General features: G+C 34.7%; 1 long non-coding RNA gene across 1 annotated transcript; it reads right to left on the bottom strand.

Moving 5' to 3' along the window:
• Positions 1-738: 738 nt before the first annotated feature.
• On the bottom strand, positions 739-20,481 carry LOC6040398. The gene is made up of 3 exons (XR_005277796.1): positions 20,360-20,481; positions 5,767-6,459; positions 739-1,699 (listed from the first exon to the last, which is right to left on the bottom strand). It is a non-coding gene; the product is annotated as an uncharacterized LOC6040398 (long non-coding RNA).
• Positions 20,482-22,992: the final 2,511 nt, after the last annotated feature.

Genomic DNA, 22,992 nt, shown 5'->3' on the forward strand with positions numbered 1-22,992 from the left:
GTGAATGTTTTTTCTAAAACAAACATGGCCGCCAAATGGCCGATTGTGGATGATGCCTTCCAGAGCCTTAATGAAGCTAGTCCGTCCCATATGTAATTTCGTCAATTTTGAGCTAATGATGCAGTTTGGTTCAAAATCATGTAAACTATCAGAAAAATTATTAAAATCTAGTACTTTGTACTAAAAACCCGGAGAAAATCCACTTTTTCGTGAAATTCTAACACGTAGCCTTATGGGCGGGACAACTTTGACACGCGTTTTTCTCGGCTTGCTGTTTTTACATATGGGATGGACACGATTAGAGCGGCAGTGTAATTGAATGTCAAAGTGCTGATTTGGCACGCTGGAAATAGATGCTGTTCCCCTATGTGTCTGATCACTTTTTGATAGGATGCAATTGCTTGGAGTTAAGATACAGCAACATTTAAAGTACGAAACAAGTGTTTAAGAGTTTACAAATTCTTAATTTTGTTTCCGAGCTTTCTTTCATATTGCTCCAGAAACCGAGGTGAAAGTCACTTGAAGTTCAAATAAAAAGTGTTTTTTTTTTGGGCAAAACCAACCGTAAAGAAAAAAAAAATATTACTCGATAGTGTAATCGAACTAGATGATTTAGGCAAAAGTTTTGTAAAGTCTTGTTTCATTCGCTATTTCATTAATTTTTTAAGAAACATTTTGTCTCAGTGTCAACGGAATTTCTTTTCGTTCTACTTGTTAACCAACTTTAATACTATCACGTTTCATTTATCAATCTTAAAAGTTACTTCCAATTTTTATTCGTCTCTCCGAAACATTAAGCACTAATATGTACAACAATTTTCACTCGTACCGCATGCTACTGCTACTTTTTTTTGCTCACTTGCATCTCCCTTCTTCCTTACAGGGTACTCAATCGATTTATTTATTTATTCATTCACGAATCGCCTAAGATTTCAGCACAGTTGAGATTTAAAATCGGAAATGCTTACAATGCTACCGTGAGGGGGAATAAAAGGATGAAGACAGTTTCGTTTGCTCTAGCTCTAGGTGTCTGCACCGCGTTGCACAGGTTGCCTACCTTAAGGCACCTGTGCGCGGTGCTTTCTTGTTAAATTCATTCACAGAGAGAGTTTCTTGTTTCTTGCGCTTTTTGTCATAGTTTTGAACATGCCGCTTCCCTTAAAGTTATCGTTTCGCCTTAAATTACACATTGTTCGCCTTCGTCTTCTTCTTTACTTTAAACGGATTTAGTCTATAAGTTAGTCGTTTCGCGGGATTGCCCGCACGCGATGAAAATGAACACTACTTTTATGATGCGATTTTGCTTACTTATTGTGGAGTGTGGAGTGAAAATGTGGGGGAGATTTGCCTAATAAATTGTTGTTTTACACAGACCTTATGCTAAGCCTATTTCTTCTTCACTGTTGATTACTCGGATTGATGGGTTGAGGTGCGAAAATTTTTCGAACGCCGAGGTCTCTCCGTGAATGCGTTGGCTCCGATTAAAAGTGATGTAATTTTTTTCGTCTTGATGAATATGTGTGTTTTGAGCTTTCACGGAAGGGAAATTACATGATGATTTTCGGGGGGCCCTTAAAATCTGATAATGATAATGATGTTGCTGCTGCTGCTGCTGCCTTAAGACACGTGTCAACAATTGCCTCGTGGTAGGTCTCGCCTGTCCGTTACGTGGTAGAGAGATCACATTTTCTCGAAAACTCTGGAAAATTTAAGGGGAAATTATAATGACAATTCAACTTATTCATTTTTTTTCAGGCTCAGTAAGAATTTCTGAACACGAAAACGATTTTCATAAATCTGTCACGTTTCAACAATTAAAATTTAGAAATGAGGTGTGCAAAATCGCTTTCAACCTTCGTAGCTCTAAGTACCATTTAGATTTTCTACAATATCTTATTTTCAACTTTAATCAATCTTTATTACTGCATCGATTACATGCAAATTAACTTTTTTATTGAAAAAATAGGGTTTTGCAATTATAAAAAAAGATTCTATTTAAAAAAAATGGTTTTGAGCTATAAATCGATGCCTCCATGCTAGTTTATGGTACCTAGATCCCAGTAAGCATAAAAAAACACAGAGGCAAAGAAATGCTAAACTAAAACTTTTACAAATAAAACATAATATCGAAGAATGAACTCAAATAAATTCATTAAATTTGTTGAAAACTGTTTTTGGTAGATAGTTTTTTTTTCATTAAAAATATTACGGATTTTTTTTAAGTTTTAATAAACTATAAATTTCAATTTGGATCCACTTCAACATAAGTTTTTTTTGTTTGTGAGTATTTAGCACATATTGAAAATTTTGTTTTTTTCAACCATAAATCGGGAACAAACAGAAAAAAAAAATTTAAAAAAATTGAGCTTTAACTTTGTTTATGCACAGAGATTGGTTTGAAAATCTGTTACTATTTTAACTTACAACTGAGCTTAACAATGAAAACAGATAAAATTATTTTTGCGTACTGTATACAAGCAGTTCATTACAAAATCAGCATATCTCTTGAAAGTTTTTTATTTTTTATTTTGAGCAGTTGCATAAAATGAGTTATTTTTTAACATTAAACTTTTGCATTTTTATCGACTTTCCATGAAAATAAATTGCTTAGCGAAATTAAGCTATCTTTTGAGCTACAGCTCAAGTTGGTAAAATATCGTTTGGAAGTATTGTTATATTTAAAAAAATATATGGCTTCAAAATTTTACAAAAAATCGAGACAATGTTTTTTTTGTTTAAAAATATTCTTTTAAATTTGATATTGTTAATGTTATTGGGCCCTTTTCATATTTAAGGATTGATAAAGAAAGCTTTTAGACGAATTAACTCGAAAAAGATAAACGATATCACGATATCAATACTTTTGTTATGTTCTTATCAATTGCAAATTTTATTATTCTTCTAAATATGTAGATTTTAGTTTTTTTCCTATTTTTTCGTTTTTTTCCAGTTTAAAAAAAAAAGTTTTTATATGAAAGGAAAACACTGCAAAATGAATGTTGACCAACTTGTACTTATAGTTCGAAATATTCTATTTTTGTCATCTAAAATAAATCCAAAAATGAAGTTTTGAAAAAATGATTCTTTGGCGCAATCCAAAAAAAAAAAACTAATTATGCTAAATGCCTTCTTTGGTATACACAAAGTTTCGTCCAAATAAAAAAAACAAAAAAGGTTTCAGAGAATTGCTATTTTTTAGAAGTCTCAAACATTCTGATCAATTTGGTGACTTCTGCAAAGTGAAAAAGACAATTGTATAAAAAAGTTAGTTACTTTCCGCCGAAGAGAACAAGGACAAAATTCGTTTAAGAAAATTTATATATTTTTAAACTAAAATCTTAAAAAAATTAATGATTTTATTTATTTTTATTTTAAAGTTTTGGAGCAATATACTTTATAAAAATCGAAAAATAAATTGGGCGCCATTTTCTGATTTCAGCCATTTAAATGTAATTTCATGTAAAAGGTATATTTTAGATTTATGAAATAAAGGAATTCCCTACCAAACCCGAAAATGGATTTTTTTAGTATTTTTTTATTTAGCTCAAACTTTGTAGAGGCCTTTCCTATGACCAAAGAAGCCCTTTTGTGTCATTGGTTTACCCATACCAGTCTCCCCACAATTTTGACAGCTGTCCATACAAGAATGGTACGTATATGTTAAAAAATCTGTAACTTTTGAAGGCATTTTCTGATCCATTTGGTGTCTTCGGCAAAGTAAAAGGTATTGATGAGGACTGTTCAGAAAAAATAGGTACACGAAAAAAATCCATCCGATTTTTTAATTCATTTTTTTTAATTTCCTGAAACTGGTATTTTTTTATTTTAGAGATTTTTTTATATTTTTAGGGGACGAAAATCCGCAACATTTGAATTATAAAGAAGTATGGTTAAAAATTTTCGAAAAAAAGTGATTTTTAGGAAACGCTGAAATATCATACTAAACCGAATAAAAATTTGAAACTTTAGAAAATGATAAAATAGTTGATAAGGTAATGCATTGCATAGGATTGAAATGAAAAAAAAAAAATCAAAATTTTTATTGAATGTCTAAGGATTGAAATATAATTTTGGGGATCTGTGAAAGTCATAAGGTGAGGCATTGAAAGCTGCAGAAAGTGACATTCTTTACTCTGAACACGATAAGTTAAAGATATTTGAAAACTTTCTAAATCGTTTTTTTGCTGTTTTAAACCTTTTGATACGTTAAGCTTGATTTTTAAATCTTCAAAATTTTAAAGAACAATTTTGCTTAATTTTTTTGCCTTTCTTTTTAAGATCCGCTTTGCCAAATTATAAGGCTTAGTGATTTTTCACGCTCCAAAATTGCATATTTCACGGGGACCTCAATTTCAAAACACTAAATTTTACGGAAATTTTGCGGAACGATAAAAATGTTAAAATAACTCTGAAAATTGTATGTATAAATCACAAAAACTACTTTTTATGATTTATTATATATTGTTTTTCAATAAACCAAAAAAATCTTCAATAAATTTGAACGTAACACAAAAAATCTCCTAATTTTCAATAAAGATTCCACCTGGTTTATGGAAGGGCTCTATATATATTTTGAAATTAAATGTAGGGCATGCGTATTCTCATTTATTGAACTTCTTTTTCGAATATTCGACTAATAAAATTAAACAAATTTCGCTGATTTGCTGTACATTATTAAATTTCATATCAAAGCAAGATTTAACAATCTTGTTCAGCAAAAAATGAATGAAATAATATGATTTTTTTGCGAAATTTTGCACATTATTTTTTTTTAAGGTTTTTATCTCTTTTTACAACATTTAAATTTTAAATCAAAGTGCAGAAATAATATAATTTTTAACGAAATCGACATTTTAATTCAAAATTAAAACAAAACAAGAGGTAGTATTTTATCTTTCACGTTTTTCGTCCACCCAAATAACTAAATATCGTTAAAATAAAACAGGACACAGAAAAATCTGTAATGTTTTTAAAAGTTAATTTCAAAGCTCTCGTTTTATTTTAAAGAAATCAAAGCTTGATACTTTCAATTTCTTTTAAAACTAAACCTTTCAAATTAAATAGCAGCAAATGAAAATATTACTAAACTTAGTTTCTAAATAAATCTGGAAAATATGAACAATTTTTCAAATGGTTCATATCAAGCTTTCCAATAGAAAACAAATAAAATTTACTTGAATAGTCTGTATGGATGAAATATTCACTATGTTGTTATTAGTAAGTAACTAAATAAGGGTATTCATTCGTTTAATTCTACAGTAGTTAATAAGATTACGTTTATTCCTATTTGAGCTTGAAAATCATTTCGAGAAAAAATCGTTACAGTTTCACACAAACATAAAATTTCATGGGATTTCACGAAAAAAGCCAAATTTCACGCTGTCCGCGAAATTGTGAAATTTCACTAACCTTACACATTATAAAAGACAGAATTATGATCAGTAAGTTATCCTCATCATAAACTACAATTTTGCTGCAGACAGCATTTCGATCAGAAAATGCCTTCCCGCGTTTTAGTTTTTCGAATATTTGCTGGACAATTTTGTATGGACAGCTCTAAATCTTGCATAGACTTGTATGGAATGATCTGTTGATCACAGGGAAGCTTAAAATTTAAAGGGTGGAAAACGCTCCGAGTTGGTCTTTTTTTTATTGTTTTGATAAAAACTTTTAAAATGATTTAAACTGGCTATGTAAGTGTCACTTTTTTAATTACTAGAAACTCTGGAAATAAATTATATGTATGCAATACATAGAAATACTTACTAAATTCTAATGAAGTGAAAATAGTAGTCCTGAAAGCTGCTGAGTTGTCTACTTTCTGGCGTCGTTAAACTATCATGTACTGGGAAAGTGTATGTGGGTGTGTGTGTCCTCTGTCTCCATCTTTCATGTCGGGATTCCGGATCGCGATGGTCGCTTCGATGAAGATTTTTCTTCAAACTATTCTCTAATTAGTACGTAGCGCAATCTTCTGCTTTTGTTTTCTTACCGCCTAAAATCACTTTCATGTTTTACTTTTTTCTCTTTATTTTGCGTTACGTGTTAGTTTCTTTTTTTTGCAGTTGGTAATATTCACTAAATCCGGCTGCGGTTGATGAAAAATACTTTTACTTTGTCGCCGGGTCTCTTTCTCTTCTCGGTATCTACTAAGTTTGGAAACTTTTCGATATCTTCGATTTTTTCTTTGTTGTTTTCAAGAAACTCCGGCCAACACATTTCTCAAGGAGGGGGGTCCTCAGCTTCTCGAAATCAACGTAAGTATTGTTTGTAGTAGGAATTGACCCCCCTCCACCCCTCCTTCTGCTTGACGTGGCTCTATAGTTAAGTCAGTGTGCTCTTAGTACATCATTCCCGGATGGACCCCGCCACCCCGCTGGAAGTACACGTTCGGATTGCTGCTCATCGTCTGCTCCAGCGTCGTGTACAGGTTCGCCTCGTCCGGACGCATGAAGAGGCCTGAATTGAGTTTGTTTTGGTGAGGAAAGAGAATAGAAAATGAAAATGGATTAGAAGATTTGCCATACAATTTTAACATTTTAAATAATTATTTTTCTAACAATTGAATCAATGCAAAAATTGTAACTAATCAGTAGTTTTTTAAGCATTTCTTTGAAACGAAGCTGAAACGAAAAGTTAGTTGAAGCAATTTTCCCTCTACTCAAACGAATGGGTTGGCTAGTCAGACACAAATTTTCACTCTCGAACACAAAAAAAGGTAAAGATACTGCAAGTTGCAACAATTGGATTAAGCGAGCGCTTTTCGTCAAAATAAAAGAAAAGCTCATGAGGAAAGAGTCGAGTTTTTCTTTGGTTCGACTGTGGTTTCATTTTGCTGATTGATCGACGTCGTCGTCACCACCGACGAAAAAGGGCCCGTTATGATTAATTTGGAGGTTTTTCATCAGCTTAGCGTTTCAAATGGAGACAAGCGAAAGCAGTTTGGCGAAGCTTTTTCGAGCTGTTATGGATCATGTTGTGAGGAAAACTATAGGCGAAGCGATTAGGTGTCGTTTTATGGTTGAAAGCGAAATTTTTATTGATGATCTAGTTTGATAGTGATTATGTGGATTGATGAGTTGGATTTTTTTATTTGGTTTAATGAGCTTCAACGCTTTTCAACTTTTTAGTCTTTGAGACACTAGATTTATGACATTTTACACTTTCCCAAAAAAGAAGTATGCTGTAACTTCCCGTTCCATTCTCCACCAGGCTAAAATTGCATCAATTACCCGCATAAATCACCAACATTTTATTGCATCACCATTTTGCCAACCATTTCCCACTCCTCTCTGTGTTAGCATAATTGACCGGAAAAAAAGGAGCAGCGAATAAATCGGTCACAAGAAAAAAAAAAAAAAAAAAGTGAAAAACAACACTTTACTCAACCATAACGACGGCGACAATGACGACGATCATGCTCAAAGTCAACGTCACGCCGCCGATGTCGAAGATCAGTCCGTCTGTCTATGTCTCTGGAAAAGAGAGCTTGCGTAATCTGCTCAAAGCAGCAATAGCGACTTGTGAGCTGTCAACTATTGTTACTAACTTGTCTTCTCCACCCTCCCACTCCCCCACGGTGTAGTCCTTTCAGAAGAGAGTAATGCCATAATAATGATAAAATTAATGTGTTTGAAAGTGCGAGCGCACGCGTGTCAGATTTCGTTCGCACACAATTCAAAGACGTTGCTACCGGGGAAATAAGTTTAACCTTTGAGTGCTAAACTTTTCTTAACAATCTGAGCAATTCTATTTGTCACTTTGTACCTTCAAACACCATATTTTCTATTTTATTTTTCTCGTGTCGTGGTAATTTTGACCAACTTTTGTACCTCGAAAATCTTTTCTCCTCTTCTTTTCTATTTGTCATTTTTCATACTTAAAGTGTTCAAAAATGCAGATTGATATCTTTGTCTGCATTCTCCATTTACAGTTAAACCTCGCACAATGCGCAGGCGTTACGCATTGAATTTTGTCGATTTCTCTAAGACGAAATAATATTTTTGCAATCTCTTCAAAGCTAATTGTAGATTGGGACAAGACGAACAGATTGCTTCAAAAATATTTTGTCGTTTCAGAGTAATCAAAGAAATACAAAGCGTAACGCCTGCGCACTATGCCAGGTTTAACTGTATTGCTGTTTTTCGTGTTTCTCGTATACAGTGAAACCTCTTTTTACGTGTTCAGATCTAAAAAAAAATCAAAATCAAATAATTCGCTCTACAGCATTGCCTTGGCGTTCTTCCTACGAGATTCCTACTCGAAACTAGGTGTCCGAAGGCTTGATTGTTTTTACTCCTAAGCTTCCATCCACCTCGGGATTCGAGCTGACGACCTTTGGATTGTTAGTCCAACTGCCTACCAGCGACTCCACCGAGGCAAGACCCAGGAAGACCTACACCTACACCTGGATTGAGCTATCGACCTAACCTCTAGGTTAGACCGGGGTCTACATTTACTTCCCCGTCCGATGGAAGGCGTGATCAGACAAATCTTGTCTCAAAATTTCCAACCAGGACCTTCTTGGATCAAACCCAGGCCGACTGGGTGAGAGGCAACCACGCTTACTCATACACCACGGGTCCCGGTTCGGATCTACAAAACGCTTTTTGAAGCATGCAAAAATATTGTATAGTTTAAGAGAAATCTACGAAACAAAAAGCGTAACGCCACCGCGTAAAAAGAGGTTTCTCTGTAATTATAAGTCTTTAGCTTTTGAGTTGTAATTGGTTCAATTAAGCCATATTTTAATGCATGAAAATACAAAGTGACTTTTGCGGTCTTAATTAATTTAAGTTGTGTGTCAAAACGTAATCGAAACTGGTTAGACGAAAAATTTCGAAAGAATTCCCTGAAGGATTTTCAATATCACATGAATCTAGTCAGATGGGTAACCCATAATTTTATAGAAATTTAAATTTTTTTCTGCCGCCAACCTATGCTATCAAGATTATAACTAAAATATTTTTTGATTTTTTTTCATGTTTTTTTTCCACACGCAATTTTTACTAAATGGGAATAAATCTATATTTACAACGATTACCTGTTAATTTTTGGAAATAAATGAAAATATTTTTATATACCAATATTTTAACGCGACCAAAAAACATTCTGAAGGAATGATCCTATTTAATGAAACTATGTCATTCTTTCCCTCCCCCCTCCCCTTTCTTCAACATTCAAGAAAAGTATCGAAGCCAAAACAATATTTTTTATTGAAAACATCAATAAACTTTGGGAATTCTTAACAATTCGCCAGTGTTGGTATTCTCACGCTCTCGCGAGAAAAAATCCTCTCTCTCGAGCTCTCGCCGCGAGTCTCGAGCTGCCAAGATAGAGAACCTGAGAGAGAAGCGTCGTCACTCAGTGCAGCGCTTGAATTACTTGTAAAAATTGAGTTCCTTCGTTTAAAAGCACACGAGCGGGAAAGAGACGGGAGAGCGAGTTTTGTTGTGTTTGAGTGCCATGTCATTTCTGTTTGAAGGTTCTCTATTGTTGCCTTCTTCTCGCTCGAATTCCAACACTGCAAATCGCGGCAATGTCCTGTTACTCAACGATTAAAAATCGAGAAAACATTTCATTTTATGGGAAACTTTATGTACTTTTCTAATCTGCAATAACGGAGAGATCATTTTTAATTGAAAACATTTTTTTTTTTCATTTCAAAATAACGTGTTTTTATCACTTTGCTGGGATACTTTTATAAGTTTATAATTTTTTACAAAGTTGTAGAAAAGAGAAAACCAAAATTTTGATTTGAGAATTTGTGACCAGTTTTTCGAAGTTTTAACACCTAAAACTCAAACGTGTGCTTTTGAAGTATTTTTTCGGGAATTTCAGCAAATCTTGAATCAATCTTTCATTCTGCTATACAACATTATAGAACAATTATACACCCTTAAAAATTAACCTAAGGAAAGTCACAAAAACGTAATTTAAAGTGAATAAAAAAATTTTCTAAATAAAAAAAACATCTCTAGAAGGCTGGAGATTCAAAAAATCCAAAGAATGGCATGTCTCGCACATGGCATGTAACGGGGAAATAGCAGCGATTTTAAAACGATTTTAAACTTTTTGACCAAAATTTCATTATCCAGGTTATGATTTTTTGTAGCAATATTGAAGTTACGGTTAAAAAAAAAGCTAAATTAAATTAACAATGGAAAGCTAAAGTCACTTTTAGGAAAAAAAAATGTTATAAAATGGTTCTAATTTCTTAATCCGAAGGTCTTAACAGAATTTCACTTCGGATAATCGAAACTTTGGATAAGCGAATCAGATTTTTTTTGTTGTTTTTTATTTGTTGAGCTTAAGTTTGACTCCTAAACTACTCTAAAGCTTAAGCGCTTGAATAGCGGTCGTTTGACATTCTAGATTCCGATCATCTCTCCAACGATAGCAATCATATGACTTCTGTCATCACGCAGCATACACTAGGAAGAGAGAGAGAGACAAAAACGAGAGAAAGAGAAAGAGCCCGTTGTCACGTTTGGGCGGCTGCTTGAGTGGTGCTCATTTTTCGTTCGTTTCGTCTTCGTATTTACGTTCACCGACCGTCGCCAAGAATGACGATCATGATAAGCGCTGAGTATCAGCGATCAAATTTCGTTTTGGGAAATGATCACTGACAAAAAGTTCTATCAAATATCGAGTAGTCAGTGATAGATCCCTTTTCAAGCATTGCTTCGGATAATTGAGGCTTCGGATAATCAAGTCTGGACTGTATTTTTATAAGTACACTTGCAACCTTTGCTGAATATAATCAGCAAAAATGCACATGATGATTGAACGAATTTTGGTTCTAAAAGAAAAAAAACTTTAGAATAGTTTCCAGAATTACGGATTTTCTTCAATTTTGACGTTTAAGCATCGTTTTTGCAATGCAATGTTATAAAATGAAACATTCTCCAAATTTAAGATTTTCAAGAACAAAATCTTTGGAATTTTAAAAGAAATGTCTAACTTATGGTTTTAACATTTCAATAAAAGCGTGTTAAAATAAAATAAATAATCTTTGTAAAAAAAATACTTTTTTTACAAAAAATAAAAACAATTTTGTATCTCATCATTTTTGCCTTCCTCACTGAGGTAAGTCTATAATCCTGCTCTAAAAATGAACTTTTTATCAAAAGCCCGAAGACCCACTTTCATATATACATATCGACTCAGAATCGAAAACTGAACAAATGTCTGTGTGTGTGTGTGTGTGTGTGTGTGTGTATGTATGTATGTGTTCAAAAATCTTGCCAAGTTTTCTCAGCACTGGCTGAACCGATTTTGATCGAACCAGTTGCATACGACTTGGTTTAGGGTCCCATACATCGCTATTGAATTGTTTGAAGTTTCGATAAGTAGTTCAAAAGTTATGTATAAAAATGTGTTTTCACATATATCCGGATCTCAATTATATGCATGTAAACGATGTCCGGATCCATCATCCGACCCATCGTTGATTAGATAATCAAGAGACCTTTCCAACGAGTCCACAACATTGAGGATCTGGCAACCCTGTCTCGAGTTATGACCACTTAAGTGATATTTATGTACTTTTTTGAAGCCGGATCTTACTTAAATGTATGTAAACGATGTCCAGATCAATCATCCGACCCATCGTTGGTTAGGTTATCAAGAGACCTTTCCAACGAGTCCACAACATCGAAGATCTGGCAACCCTGTCTCAAGTTATGACCACTTAAGTGATATTTATGTACTTTTTTGAAGCCGGATCTCACTTAAATGCATGTAATCGATGTCCGGATCCATCATCTGACCCATCTTTGGTTAGGTAATCGAGAGACCTTTCCAACGAGTCCACATAATTTAAGATCTGGCAACCATGTCTCGAGTTATGACCACTTAAGTGATATTTATGTACTTTTTTGAAGCCGGATCTCACTTAAATGTATTTAAACGATGTCCGGATCCATCATCTGTTCCATCGTTGGTTAGGTAATCAAGAGACCTTTCCAACGAGTCCACAACATCGAAGATCTGGCAACCCTGTCTCGAGTTATGACCACTTAAGTGATATTTATGTACTTTTTTGAAGCCGGATCTCACTTAAATGTATGTAAACGATGTCCGGAACCATCATCCGACCCATCGTTGGTTAGGTAATCAAGAGACCTTTCCAACGAGTCCACATAATAGAAAATCTGGCAACCCTGTCTCGAGTTATGACAACTTAAGTTATATCTGTGTATTTATTTTTCTGGACCTAAAAAAAATAGCTGAAATATGTGTCCAAACCACTCATATTACCCATTGTTGGTAAAAAGTGAGGAAGGCATCAACCACACAGGTGGATTAAGTTAGTTTTTTATTCAACTAACTGATATTGAACATTCGAGGGTTAACAGACAACATTTATCGTGACTTATTGTAAAAATCGTGTTCAAGTTTCGCTTAGAGTATCTCCTGCTCTCCGAACAGCTCTCACAACACTCTTTGCTCGGTACTTACACTTCAACGATTTGACTTAATTTAGCAAAATCGCGTAAATAAGTGAATTCGCCCGACAGCTTAAATGTCGACAGTCGAAAAAACAGTTTGGGAAAGCAATTGCAGAAATACGCATTGTGTCTGCGTTTGTTTTTTTTTCGTTGATGGTTGTTGTTGTCGAAGCTGAAATGTTGTTGTTATGTCGGGGCGGAATGGTTAAACTGGTGGTTTTAATGAGCTCTCGAACATAATGTTTTACCGCGCAGACCTTTGCCACCGACAGCGTGCGATACATATTTTGGTTGAACTTTATGCTATGTTATGACGGCACGGAAAGTGAAATGCGTTCACGTCAGATTGAGTTAATACTTGATATTTGCGGCGAGATAAATTTACGGTAGCTAGGGCTAAGAAAAGCTTGTAAGAAAATTTTGTTTGGATAATATAGATTATTCTCAGGGATAAGTTGAATGCCAGAAAAAGCATTTGAATGATTCATGTTTTAACAATAATCCAAAAGTAGCTAAAATAGTTCACATCTCAACAAAATAAATACCAAAATTGCTGTCAGCAAGTATTGCACAATGATGCGTAACAAGTCGTCGACTTTTGGCCGGCACTCTTCCATCCCAAACTTGCTGCTGTATAATTTAGCAATATTGGTACTAAATGACCACCGTTGAACCAGCGCCGAATGACCAAGGAGAGTAAGTATACCTGGTTAAGAGGGGGCCACACCGCCGGGTTAAAATTCGTTGGCCCCGAAGAGTTATTACGTCTCATTTAAACGAGACTTAGGCGCACTGGGGAAGGAGGTGGTGGTGTGTTGTATCGGAAGTCGTTGAAAGAGCCGTGTTTGTTCACTCTCATTTAAGGAGGTATTTTGGAAAGATTTGGATACACTGTGTTGTTTAAAAAATAAATCGATGTTAAATTGCCTCGAACAGACTATTCATAGCATAAATTTTACTACATTAAATTATCCTAGTTCTTTGGATGTTCACATCATTTAGTCATTTTCTTCTCTGCATGAAAAAATTATGGATAAAATTTATATGGGATAAATAATACCTAAGTGAAACAAATATAATAAATTTTAGCAAAAGGATTAATCTAGCTTTAGATAACGTGAAACATGGAATCATCTGTACACTCAAACCCCGATGGTTCGACACTAACTGTTGTCAAACGAACGGGGACACTTTTTAGTTTGACACCCGTTTTACACGGAGGTAACACAACTCATTTGTTTTGATAGTATGCGTGAGCGCCGTGTAAAAGTGACAGTTCGTCACTTTCTAGTTTGACTTTGACCAACCAACGGGGTATACAAACTAAAAAGATGTCAAACGAAAAAGTGACCAACCACCGGGGGTTGAGTGTACCGGGATATTCTCAGATGATAAAAACAAAACTTTTAAAAATATAGGACTTTCCCTAAAATTCCCAAATTTACACGCCTTCAATGCAAATGTGCTTAAGTTGATAAAAAACTGTTAAATGTTTTTTAATTGTTTTAATTTTAAACATTTTTTTTGTCGTTTCGTTTGTTTGTTCTCGTGTTGTAATTCATGAATTTTAAATCTATTTCTGCAATAATTGTTGATACATTCATGCTGGAATAAACCATTGTGAAGTCATGCTTAAATGAAAGGGTGGTTAAATTTTGACCTTTCGCTGTCCATTAAGGACTGAATTTTGTGATTCATGTCAACATCGATGGCGTACTTCTTGCGATAAATTGGTATAATTAAGATTGATTTTTTTTAACTTTCTGGAGCATCTACTGAACATGTATTTGGCTCGGTAAGCACAAGTTTCCATCTAATCGAGCTCATATTTTGGATTAAGACTTAGATTACCCATACAATAAAGCCCTGTAATGCCATATGAAAAGTCAAATTTGAACTAATCGATTACCTTTCACGGTTCAAAATTAAATTATTTTTTAATTAAAAAGCATTTTTCAAGCATTTATTAATTAATAGGACTAGTGATTTATCGCAATTTCGCGGAAGCCGCGTAATCCGTGAAATTTGCCCCTGAATTTTTATAAGCACCGTGAAATGCCGAGAAATTTTTAATATTTCATTTTAAATCGCTTCTCAGTACATTTAAGCATTATTTATTTTATTTCAAATACTTTACAAGATTTTTAACAAGCATTTTGGATGTAGTTTCCAAACTAAACAAATATTGCTCGTCAAAAAATTCTAAAATAAATGCAATATATTTATTTTCATAATAATCATTTGTGTCTGGAGCTTCTATCTGCTACTGACTTTAAAAACAATTTTCTGTTCATAATTACGCTAAATGAGCTCATTTTTAAATTTATTTTGAGCAGTTTTTAGAGTACCGTGAAATTGCCGTGAAATTCCAATGTTTTGTATTTGGCATGCCGCGAAATTTCGATTTTTTTGCCGTGAAAAATCACTAGCCCTATCAATTAATTATAAAAAAAAGCTGTCGCCTGCGTCAATAAAAATAAGTTTAGTCATGATTTTTGTAAACAAATTCGAAAAAAGCACGGTTCAAACTAATCGTAATTTTTCAGCTAAATAAAAAAAAATGCAAAAAACATACACTCTGATTTTCGGAAAGTTAAAAAAATATGTTTTGATCGATGATTGGAATTAATTATGTTACTTTCAATACCAGTAGAAAAATCTAAAGTATCCTGTTCCACAGATAAGGGACGAACGTATGACAAAAGGTCGAAAGACATGATGTCGAATGGACAAAAGGTCGAATGCCAAAAAGTCGAATGAACATAAGGCGAGAGTATACAAAAGGTTGAAAGTTCAAAAGAATGCTCATGTTTGACGAAATGGGAAAACTTACACACATATTATGACAATCAAGAATAGGTTGATTAAAATTTATAAAAAAACCTTTCACAATATTTTAAAAGTCGGACTTGTTTTTAAAGAACTGCTTATGTCAAGAATAAAAAAACTCACAAAAATATTACTACCAACAAGAATAGGTTCTGTTTTTTAAGAACTGTTTTGTTTAAAAATAAAAGAAAATTGAAAAAACGTGCAAAATGTTCTAGAAGTACGACTTTTTTCGAAACAACTGCTCATGTTTGAGAAAATGGAAAGTCTCACATATCTTCAGGACGATCAAGAATAGTTTGTTCTTAGATAATGAAAAATTAATCAACCTTTTGTCCATTCGAATTAATACATTCCCTAGAAAATAGCATTGATGAGTCGAAACATTTTCTTATCTGAAATTTCATCCCAAGACCACAAAAAAATGAGCTACATATAACTTTTCATACATTTTAAACACACGAGTGATACAATTTAAAAAAAAATATTTCTTTAAAATTTAATTTGATGGAATAATTATCATTAAAAGAAAATCTTCAGATGTGCATCAAGAGAAAAATCAGAAGGGAGCATGCTCTCCTCTCTCGCACACGAAAGATCGGTAAAAAGAACCTAAAAAAATCATCATCTTGATTATTCGGCGGAACAACTTTTTCACTACTACACATGCAAGTGTAACGTCACACGTCGAAAAATGACCTTTAAATTTTCTTAGATGGGCAATGTGTATAAACAAAGTTGAAATAAATTACTTTAAGGGGTTACATACATGTAAATAGGCTTAAATGTCAGAGGTTGGTTTGAGCACACACTTAAACTTTTTTCAAAATCTGTTTTCAGGGCATTAAAATATACATTTTCATCTACTAACAAAACAAATTTGTAGCCATTTGGTTGTACCGTTGCCGAGATATAGCTATTTGAAGTTAGCAGTTTCAAAAAACGGGTGCCACGATATCTCAACATTGCTTCGACCAAATCGGCTCAAAATTTTGGTGAAGACTCGTTGAACCGGTCCCGTGTGCATGACGAAGGTCGATTTTCAAAAAGTTTATTTTTAAAAAAGATAAAAATATTTTTCTGTTTTACATATAAAAAATCGCCAGTTTTTGACTTTTGTATTTTTTGATAATTCAAAATTTTAAAATCGGGCTTCGTCAGCCACACGAGATATGTCTTAAGAGTCTTTACCCAAAATTTCAGCCAATTTGGTCCGTCCCATCTCGAGATATCGTGGCACCCGTAAATAAACTTGGTGTTCAGAGAAAAACGCTCAGAAAGTTAGACAGTTGGCTTTGCGCATGGCAAAATTCTGAGCCTAAATCGGCTCTAACTCAGTCAAATCATGAAATATCTTCATGAATTTTTCAGGAGTGATTGAAAATCATCTTTAAAGTGGATTTAATATTTTTTTGTACTATGAAATTTTGTGATTTTCTACATGTATGTAACCCCTTAAGCGGTGCTGATAAGGAAATTCACATAAAATCATCAGTAGATTGATTTTCTTGGAGAACTTCGGGAGCGATTTTCTTTTGCGTGATTTTTCTCCTCTCTCTTTCGTTGGTGATGAAAGTTCGCAAGCAAAATTGATTTTTCGCGATTATTCCATCCCTGCTCATATTACTGTAAGCAAAAATATTTATGAAAATCGAATCTTTCAATTAGTTATTTAATCTAAGGGACCATCCATAAACCACGTGGGCACTTTACGAGGGGGTATGGGGATTGTCCACGCTCCATACAAAAAGTTTTTTTTGTATGGACAATTGTCCACGAGGGCGGGGCGGGGGGTTGACATTTCCAAAAAAAAAGTGTCCACGTGGTTTGTGGATGGTCCCTAAAGTAACGACTGCTTTCACAAGGGACTTGTATAAAGTAAATAATCAATCTTATTAACTTTTTCATTAAATATGTTGTTTTTTTAAAAAAAAAAAACTTTGATATATTTGCGTTATAATGACTAAAACTCGCAAAAAAAATTAAATGAAGTTAGTAAATTGAAATCCTTGAGCCAAGCCATAATAACCATTATTGTTTCTTTTTTAAAGGAGTTTCTATCTGATCTGACTTGATCCGATGTGGAATTAAAACTAATGTGTTCAGTATACATTACACAGTAAAAAATAATGTAAATTTGGAAGCTGTAATTTTGGATGGTTGAATATTACCTCTTTTATGATGTAATTTTACCTCAATTTAGACTGAAAAAGTGACATTACACCAGAAAAGCGGTAAAATTACACATTTTCAGATGTAAAATTACACCGTTTTTCTGACATAAAAGATGTACCCCTTCCTAGATGGGTAATTCTCCGCCAACTCACACAGCAGTTGCCCCGACCCCTCTTCGATTTGCGTGAAACTTTGTCCTAAGGGGTAACTTTTGTCCCTGATCACGAATCCGAGGTTCGTTTTGATATCTCGTGACGGAGGCGGTACGACCCTTCCATTTTGAACATGCGAAAAAGAGGTGTTTTTCAATAATTTGCAGCCTGAAACGGTGATGAGATAGAAATTTGGTGTCAAAGGGACTTTTATGTAAATTAGACGCCCGATTTGATGGCGTACTCAGAATTCGAAAAACGTATTTTCATCGAAAAAACACTAAAAACGTTTTAAAAATTCTCCCATTTTCCGTTACTCGACTGTAAAAAAATTTGGAACATGTCATTTTATGGAAAATTTAATGTACTTTTTGAATCTACATTGACCCAGAAGGGCCATTTTTTCATTCAGAACAAAATTTTTCATTTTAAAATTTCGTGTTTTTTCTAACTTTGCAGGGTTATTTTTTAGAGTGTAACAATGTTCTACAAAGTTGTAGAGCAGACAATTACAAAAAAATGATATATAGACATAAAGGGTTTGCTTGGAAACATCACGAGTTATCGCGATTTTACGAAAAAAAGTTTTGAAAAAGTTGGTCGTCATCGATCATGGCCGTTCATGGTCACCCGCGACAGACATGGACGACGAAACAAAGAGAAACGCAAAAAGTAACTTTTTCAAAACTTTTTTTTCGTAAAATGGCGATAACTCATGATGTTTCCAAGCAAACCCTTTATGTCTATATATCAATTTTTTTTGTAATTGTCTGCTCTACAACTTTGTAGAACATTGTTACACTATAAAAAATAACCCTGCAAAGTTAGAAAAAACACGAAATTTTAAAATGAAAAATTTTGTTCTGAATGAAAAAATGACCCTTCTGGGTCAATGTAGATTCAAAAAGTACATTAAATTTTCCATAAAATGACATGTTCCAAAATTTTTTACAGTCGAGTAACGGAAAATGGGAGAATTTTTAAAACGTTTTTAGTGTTTTTTTTCGATGAAAAATACGTTTTTTCGGAATTCTGAGTACGCCATCAAATCGGGCGTCTAATTTTACATAAAGGTCCCTTAGACACCAAATTTCTATCTCATCGCCGTTTCAGGCTGCAAATTATTGAAAAATACCTCTTTTTTCGCATGTTCAAAAATGGAAGGGGTCGTACCGCCCCTCCGTCACGAGATATCAAAAAACGGACCTCGGATTCGTGATCAGGGACAAAAGTTACCCCTTAGGACAAAGTTTCACGCAAATCGAAGAGGGGTCGGGGCAACTTTTCCCGATTTCGTGTGAGTTGGTAGAGAATTACCCAGATATAATATTACCATGATTTTTTTTTCTGTGTAGGATGCAGCAAAAATGACTTTTTGGCGGGCATTCAGGGGTTTGTTCCGGTGGGCATACTGAGCCCAAATCCCAAATATGAGCTTGATTGGACGAAACAGGGGCTGGTGCTCCGCCCTTCAATTTTAAAGGGGATTTAACCTGTAAAAAATGTCAATTTTTGATGCACTTTGGCCACTAACACGTTTATTTTCAACATCACTGGCGTGTTAGCCAGATCCTTGCGCATGTTTTGGTATATAAAACATTGAAGTTTGGAGCACCCTAGAGCTCGGTACAGACCTTCAAAGTTTGGCATTTTTTCGAAAATTGTCCCCGGCAAAAAAAGACGCCCGAGACGCCATTTGATTTTGCTTGGACCGATTTTTCGAAAAAATGCCAAACTTTGAAGGTCTGTACCGAGCTCTAGGGTGCCCCAAACCAAAAGATGCGCAAAGATTTGGACAACACGCCAGTGTTGTAATAAACGCTTTAGTGGCCAAAGTGCCCCAAAATTGAAATGTTTGAAAAAAATGGGTTAAATCCCATTTAAAATTGAAGGGCGGAGCGACAGCCCATGTTACGTCCACTCAAGTTCATATTTGGAATTTGGGCTCAGTATGCCCACCGGAAAAAACCCCTGAATGCTCGTCAAAAAGTAATTTTTGTTGCACTCTAGTATGCATAGTTTTGGAGCTTAAATTTTCTGTTATAAACCAATCTTTAAAGGCAAGGGAAAGTAGTTTTTTGTTTTGTTAATAAAATTACAGAATGTTATGGCATTGGTGGTTTGAATTGCTTCCAGTGACTTTGCCAATGTTTTGAAATGGGAGTTATAATTGTTGAAACATTCAATCACAACGATTTTTTTTTATTAGTTGCATTTGATTTGAACATAATATTAAGCAGTAACATCTATACATTTTCTAAAGATAATGTCACAAATTACAAATCTGAAGTATCTGAAGTTGACTGTTACAATAGTTTCTTAAAAAATGTTAAAATTTGCAAATAATCAATGCATCAGCTGTCAGACTTGGGCAAGATTTTTTTTCTGCAGCTCAGTGTAGATCGCCAGATTCCATCGAAACCGCTTCGGAATTTTTCTCCAGGGATCGCCTCAAGGCATGAGGTAATCGACATCTTGAACCTCAAGATGTCGGCCCGTGCCTAACCAGTGATGAATTATGTCAATTGGCATGCCAGGGTAAGCAATTTTTCGGGGGCCATGTGTGTACAGCGAGCGATGACCACGTGGTGGTGCGTCATTAGCACTTTCGGGTCATCCACGAAACCCACCTCCCTCGTTGACCTCGTTACGTCGAGGGTTAATTTCGGGGTGGTTGGTTTTTTTGGGGATGGGTTATGGGGTTATTCGGGGCTATGTTTACATCGTAATCAAACGCTACTAAATACATACCTGGATACCGTGACTGTTGCGGTGCCAGTGAGGGATAGTAACAGAAGGGATGTGTCATGTGTGCTGGAAAGTAATGATACATGCGTGGTGTGTAGCTCGGGGGTGCCGTAACCAGTGCAACACGATCTAGAAAATATGAATCGGGGAGAAGACGGGTTGTTGTTTGTTTGTTTGTTTGTATGGTTGTTGTGGTTGTGCTGCAGTTTATACTACGAGTTGGAGTATTTTGTCCAATTTGGTGTGTAAACTTTTACCCCGAGAGCCGTGAGAGAGAGAGTGTGTGTGTGCGTGCTTGTGTGTATGTTTTTTTTATTTACGTTCACTATTTTTGTTTTACTTGTATTCAATGTGCACTTCTGTACCGATTTGTGTGATGCTTTGCTTATTTCTATAATTGCAAAGTTGTTTCGAAATCGCCACTTCAAAAAACAAATCTGATTTTTTTTAAGCATTCATTTTGATTAAAACAATTTTGAATTGTATTTTAAACCACATGTTGCTTATTCTAGTACAGAACAAAAAATGAAATAAACTTCGAAATGGCCTAGCAAAATAATAAAATTAATCGAAAATTACTTCAGCAAAAATACATTTATCTTTATTTCAAACTCAGGGATCTGTAATTGCAATACATGGCCAAACCAACGACTCATTTCCGGAACCATTTTACGACAAAGGATTTATCCTTCAGGATAATATTCTTTATTTCAGTGATAAATCATCTTAATTAAATACTACCTAATAATCATAATGTTCATATAAGAAACATAAATATAAGGCAACGTTTCAAACAAACTGATAGATTTCGGATAAAAAACTTAAAATAACAAAATATAGCTTGAACAAATTATACAAACTAATAAAAAACAAGCAAGCAAAAAAATAAACCAAAAAATTCCAAACAATAAACTTTTTTAAAATACAGTATTTTAACAATTCACGTCGCCCATATGTACACAAAAGGCTTCCTCTATTACGTAATTACGACTGTTCTTGAAAGGGGTCCCCCTCTTTTCTAGGATCCACACCGAGACCTGAAACGACCACAAAACAACTTCAGTTTCATTCTCGCCACCACCCAAAAGTCGCTAACGAGCATGATTGATTAGGCCTTAATTTGACCCCCCTCGACTTCACGACCTGTGGGAGGGGGAGCAGGGGGTCCAACTTCCGATTACCTTCTATGATGGCTACGGAGAAGCGCCGCCCAGACTAGAGAATAATGCCGTTTCGCATAATAAACACCCGTCCTGAAGCGGAGAAGAGGTCTCTCTAAAGATGGTCATTTTTGCCAAAAGGGAGCTAAGATTTTTATCACCTTCTCGGCCGCGGCGGCGCGGTACAACTCTGTTTTCGCAACAAAATCCCACATTAATTATTTTCAAATGTTGTTTTTTTTTCTTGCCTCTTTTAGATCCCGCCATGTGTGAGAACTTTGAAGGTCTTTCCTTTGTGGGCATCTGGTTGCGCTGGCTAAGAGAGATGTTCTTGGCATGGGCCAAAAGTTCGATGACTTACCGGTTCTTGGGGTTGCTGCTAGTTTCGAGGGTCTATGACCGCCTGATGGCAGGTAACGAGCTGGTAATAAATTTGCCTCCTTGATTGAAAGTTGTGGTGGGATTGGCTGCCTTTAAAATATCAGCGAAAAGTCCCGTACGGAACGCTAAACTATTTGAAGAATTAATGATGCTATCAGGTTCATAATTAGGCGTCATTATCCTTTATGGACGGGTCTAGCTCATTTCCCCGAATGACATTTCCCCGAATACCATTTCCCCGAAAATCATTTCCCCTAAATGGCCACATCCCCGAATACCACTTCCCCTAATCAGCTACATCCCCGAATGCCATTTCCCCGAATATCATTTCCCCTAATCGGCAATATCCCCGAATATCATTTCCCCTAATCGGCCATTTTCCCGAATGCCATTTCCCCGAAGTGACACTTACGTCAATTGCCGTTTATTTAAATTTAAATTTTCATATCCCCTAATCATCATTTTCGCTAAAGCCTTTTCCATGACTAACAGTTATTTTCTTTCTCAATTTTACCGAACAAACAGCTTTTTGGGTATGCTGTTGATTAAATGTTGTAAATTGGGTAGTAAAGCTCTTTGTAAATTTTTATGAACAACGGTAAAAAAACAAAATCAAAAACCATTTCTGATAACTTTTTTTTTTCATTTTTATGCAAATAAAAAGTTATTGACAAGACAACATTTTTTCGATGGATCAACTATGGTCCCCTTGGAACGAGCTGTCAAGTAGAAGCTTTTATGCCAAGAAGGGCCGTGAAGTGATTTTTTAAAAATTGAAATAAAAATCCATTTTAAATCCTTTGCGGTCGTTCAAAGGGTCATTGTACACAGAAATATAAGCCTTATCGTTGTGAACAATAATATCACAAATTATAGCGGAATAAAAAGGAACAACTCGTCTCTTTGTATTCATAGTAATGCATTCTGCTAAAACGCTCAACCAAACCACAACAAATTTAAGCTTAATTTTAGGACCCAAGTTTCGATTATCCGAAGTTCGATTATCCGAAGGTTTGTATGGGACTTCGAATAATGGAATCAAAAACAAAATTTTGTTTTCGTTTTTTTCTTCTTTTTCTTTTTTTGAGTTCTGCA

The sequence above is a fragment of the Culex quinquefasciatus genome, chromosome 2, assembly GCF_015732765.1.
Source record: "Culex quinquefasciatus strain JHB chromosome 2, VPISU_Cqui_1.0_pri_paternal, whole genome shotgun sequence".
Taxonomy (NCBI): Eukaryota; Metazoa; Arthropoda; class Insecta; order Diptera; family Culicidae; genus Culex; species Culex quinquefasciatus.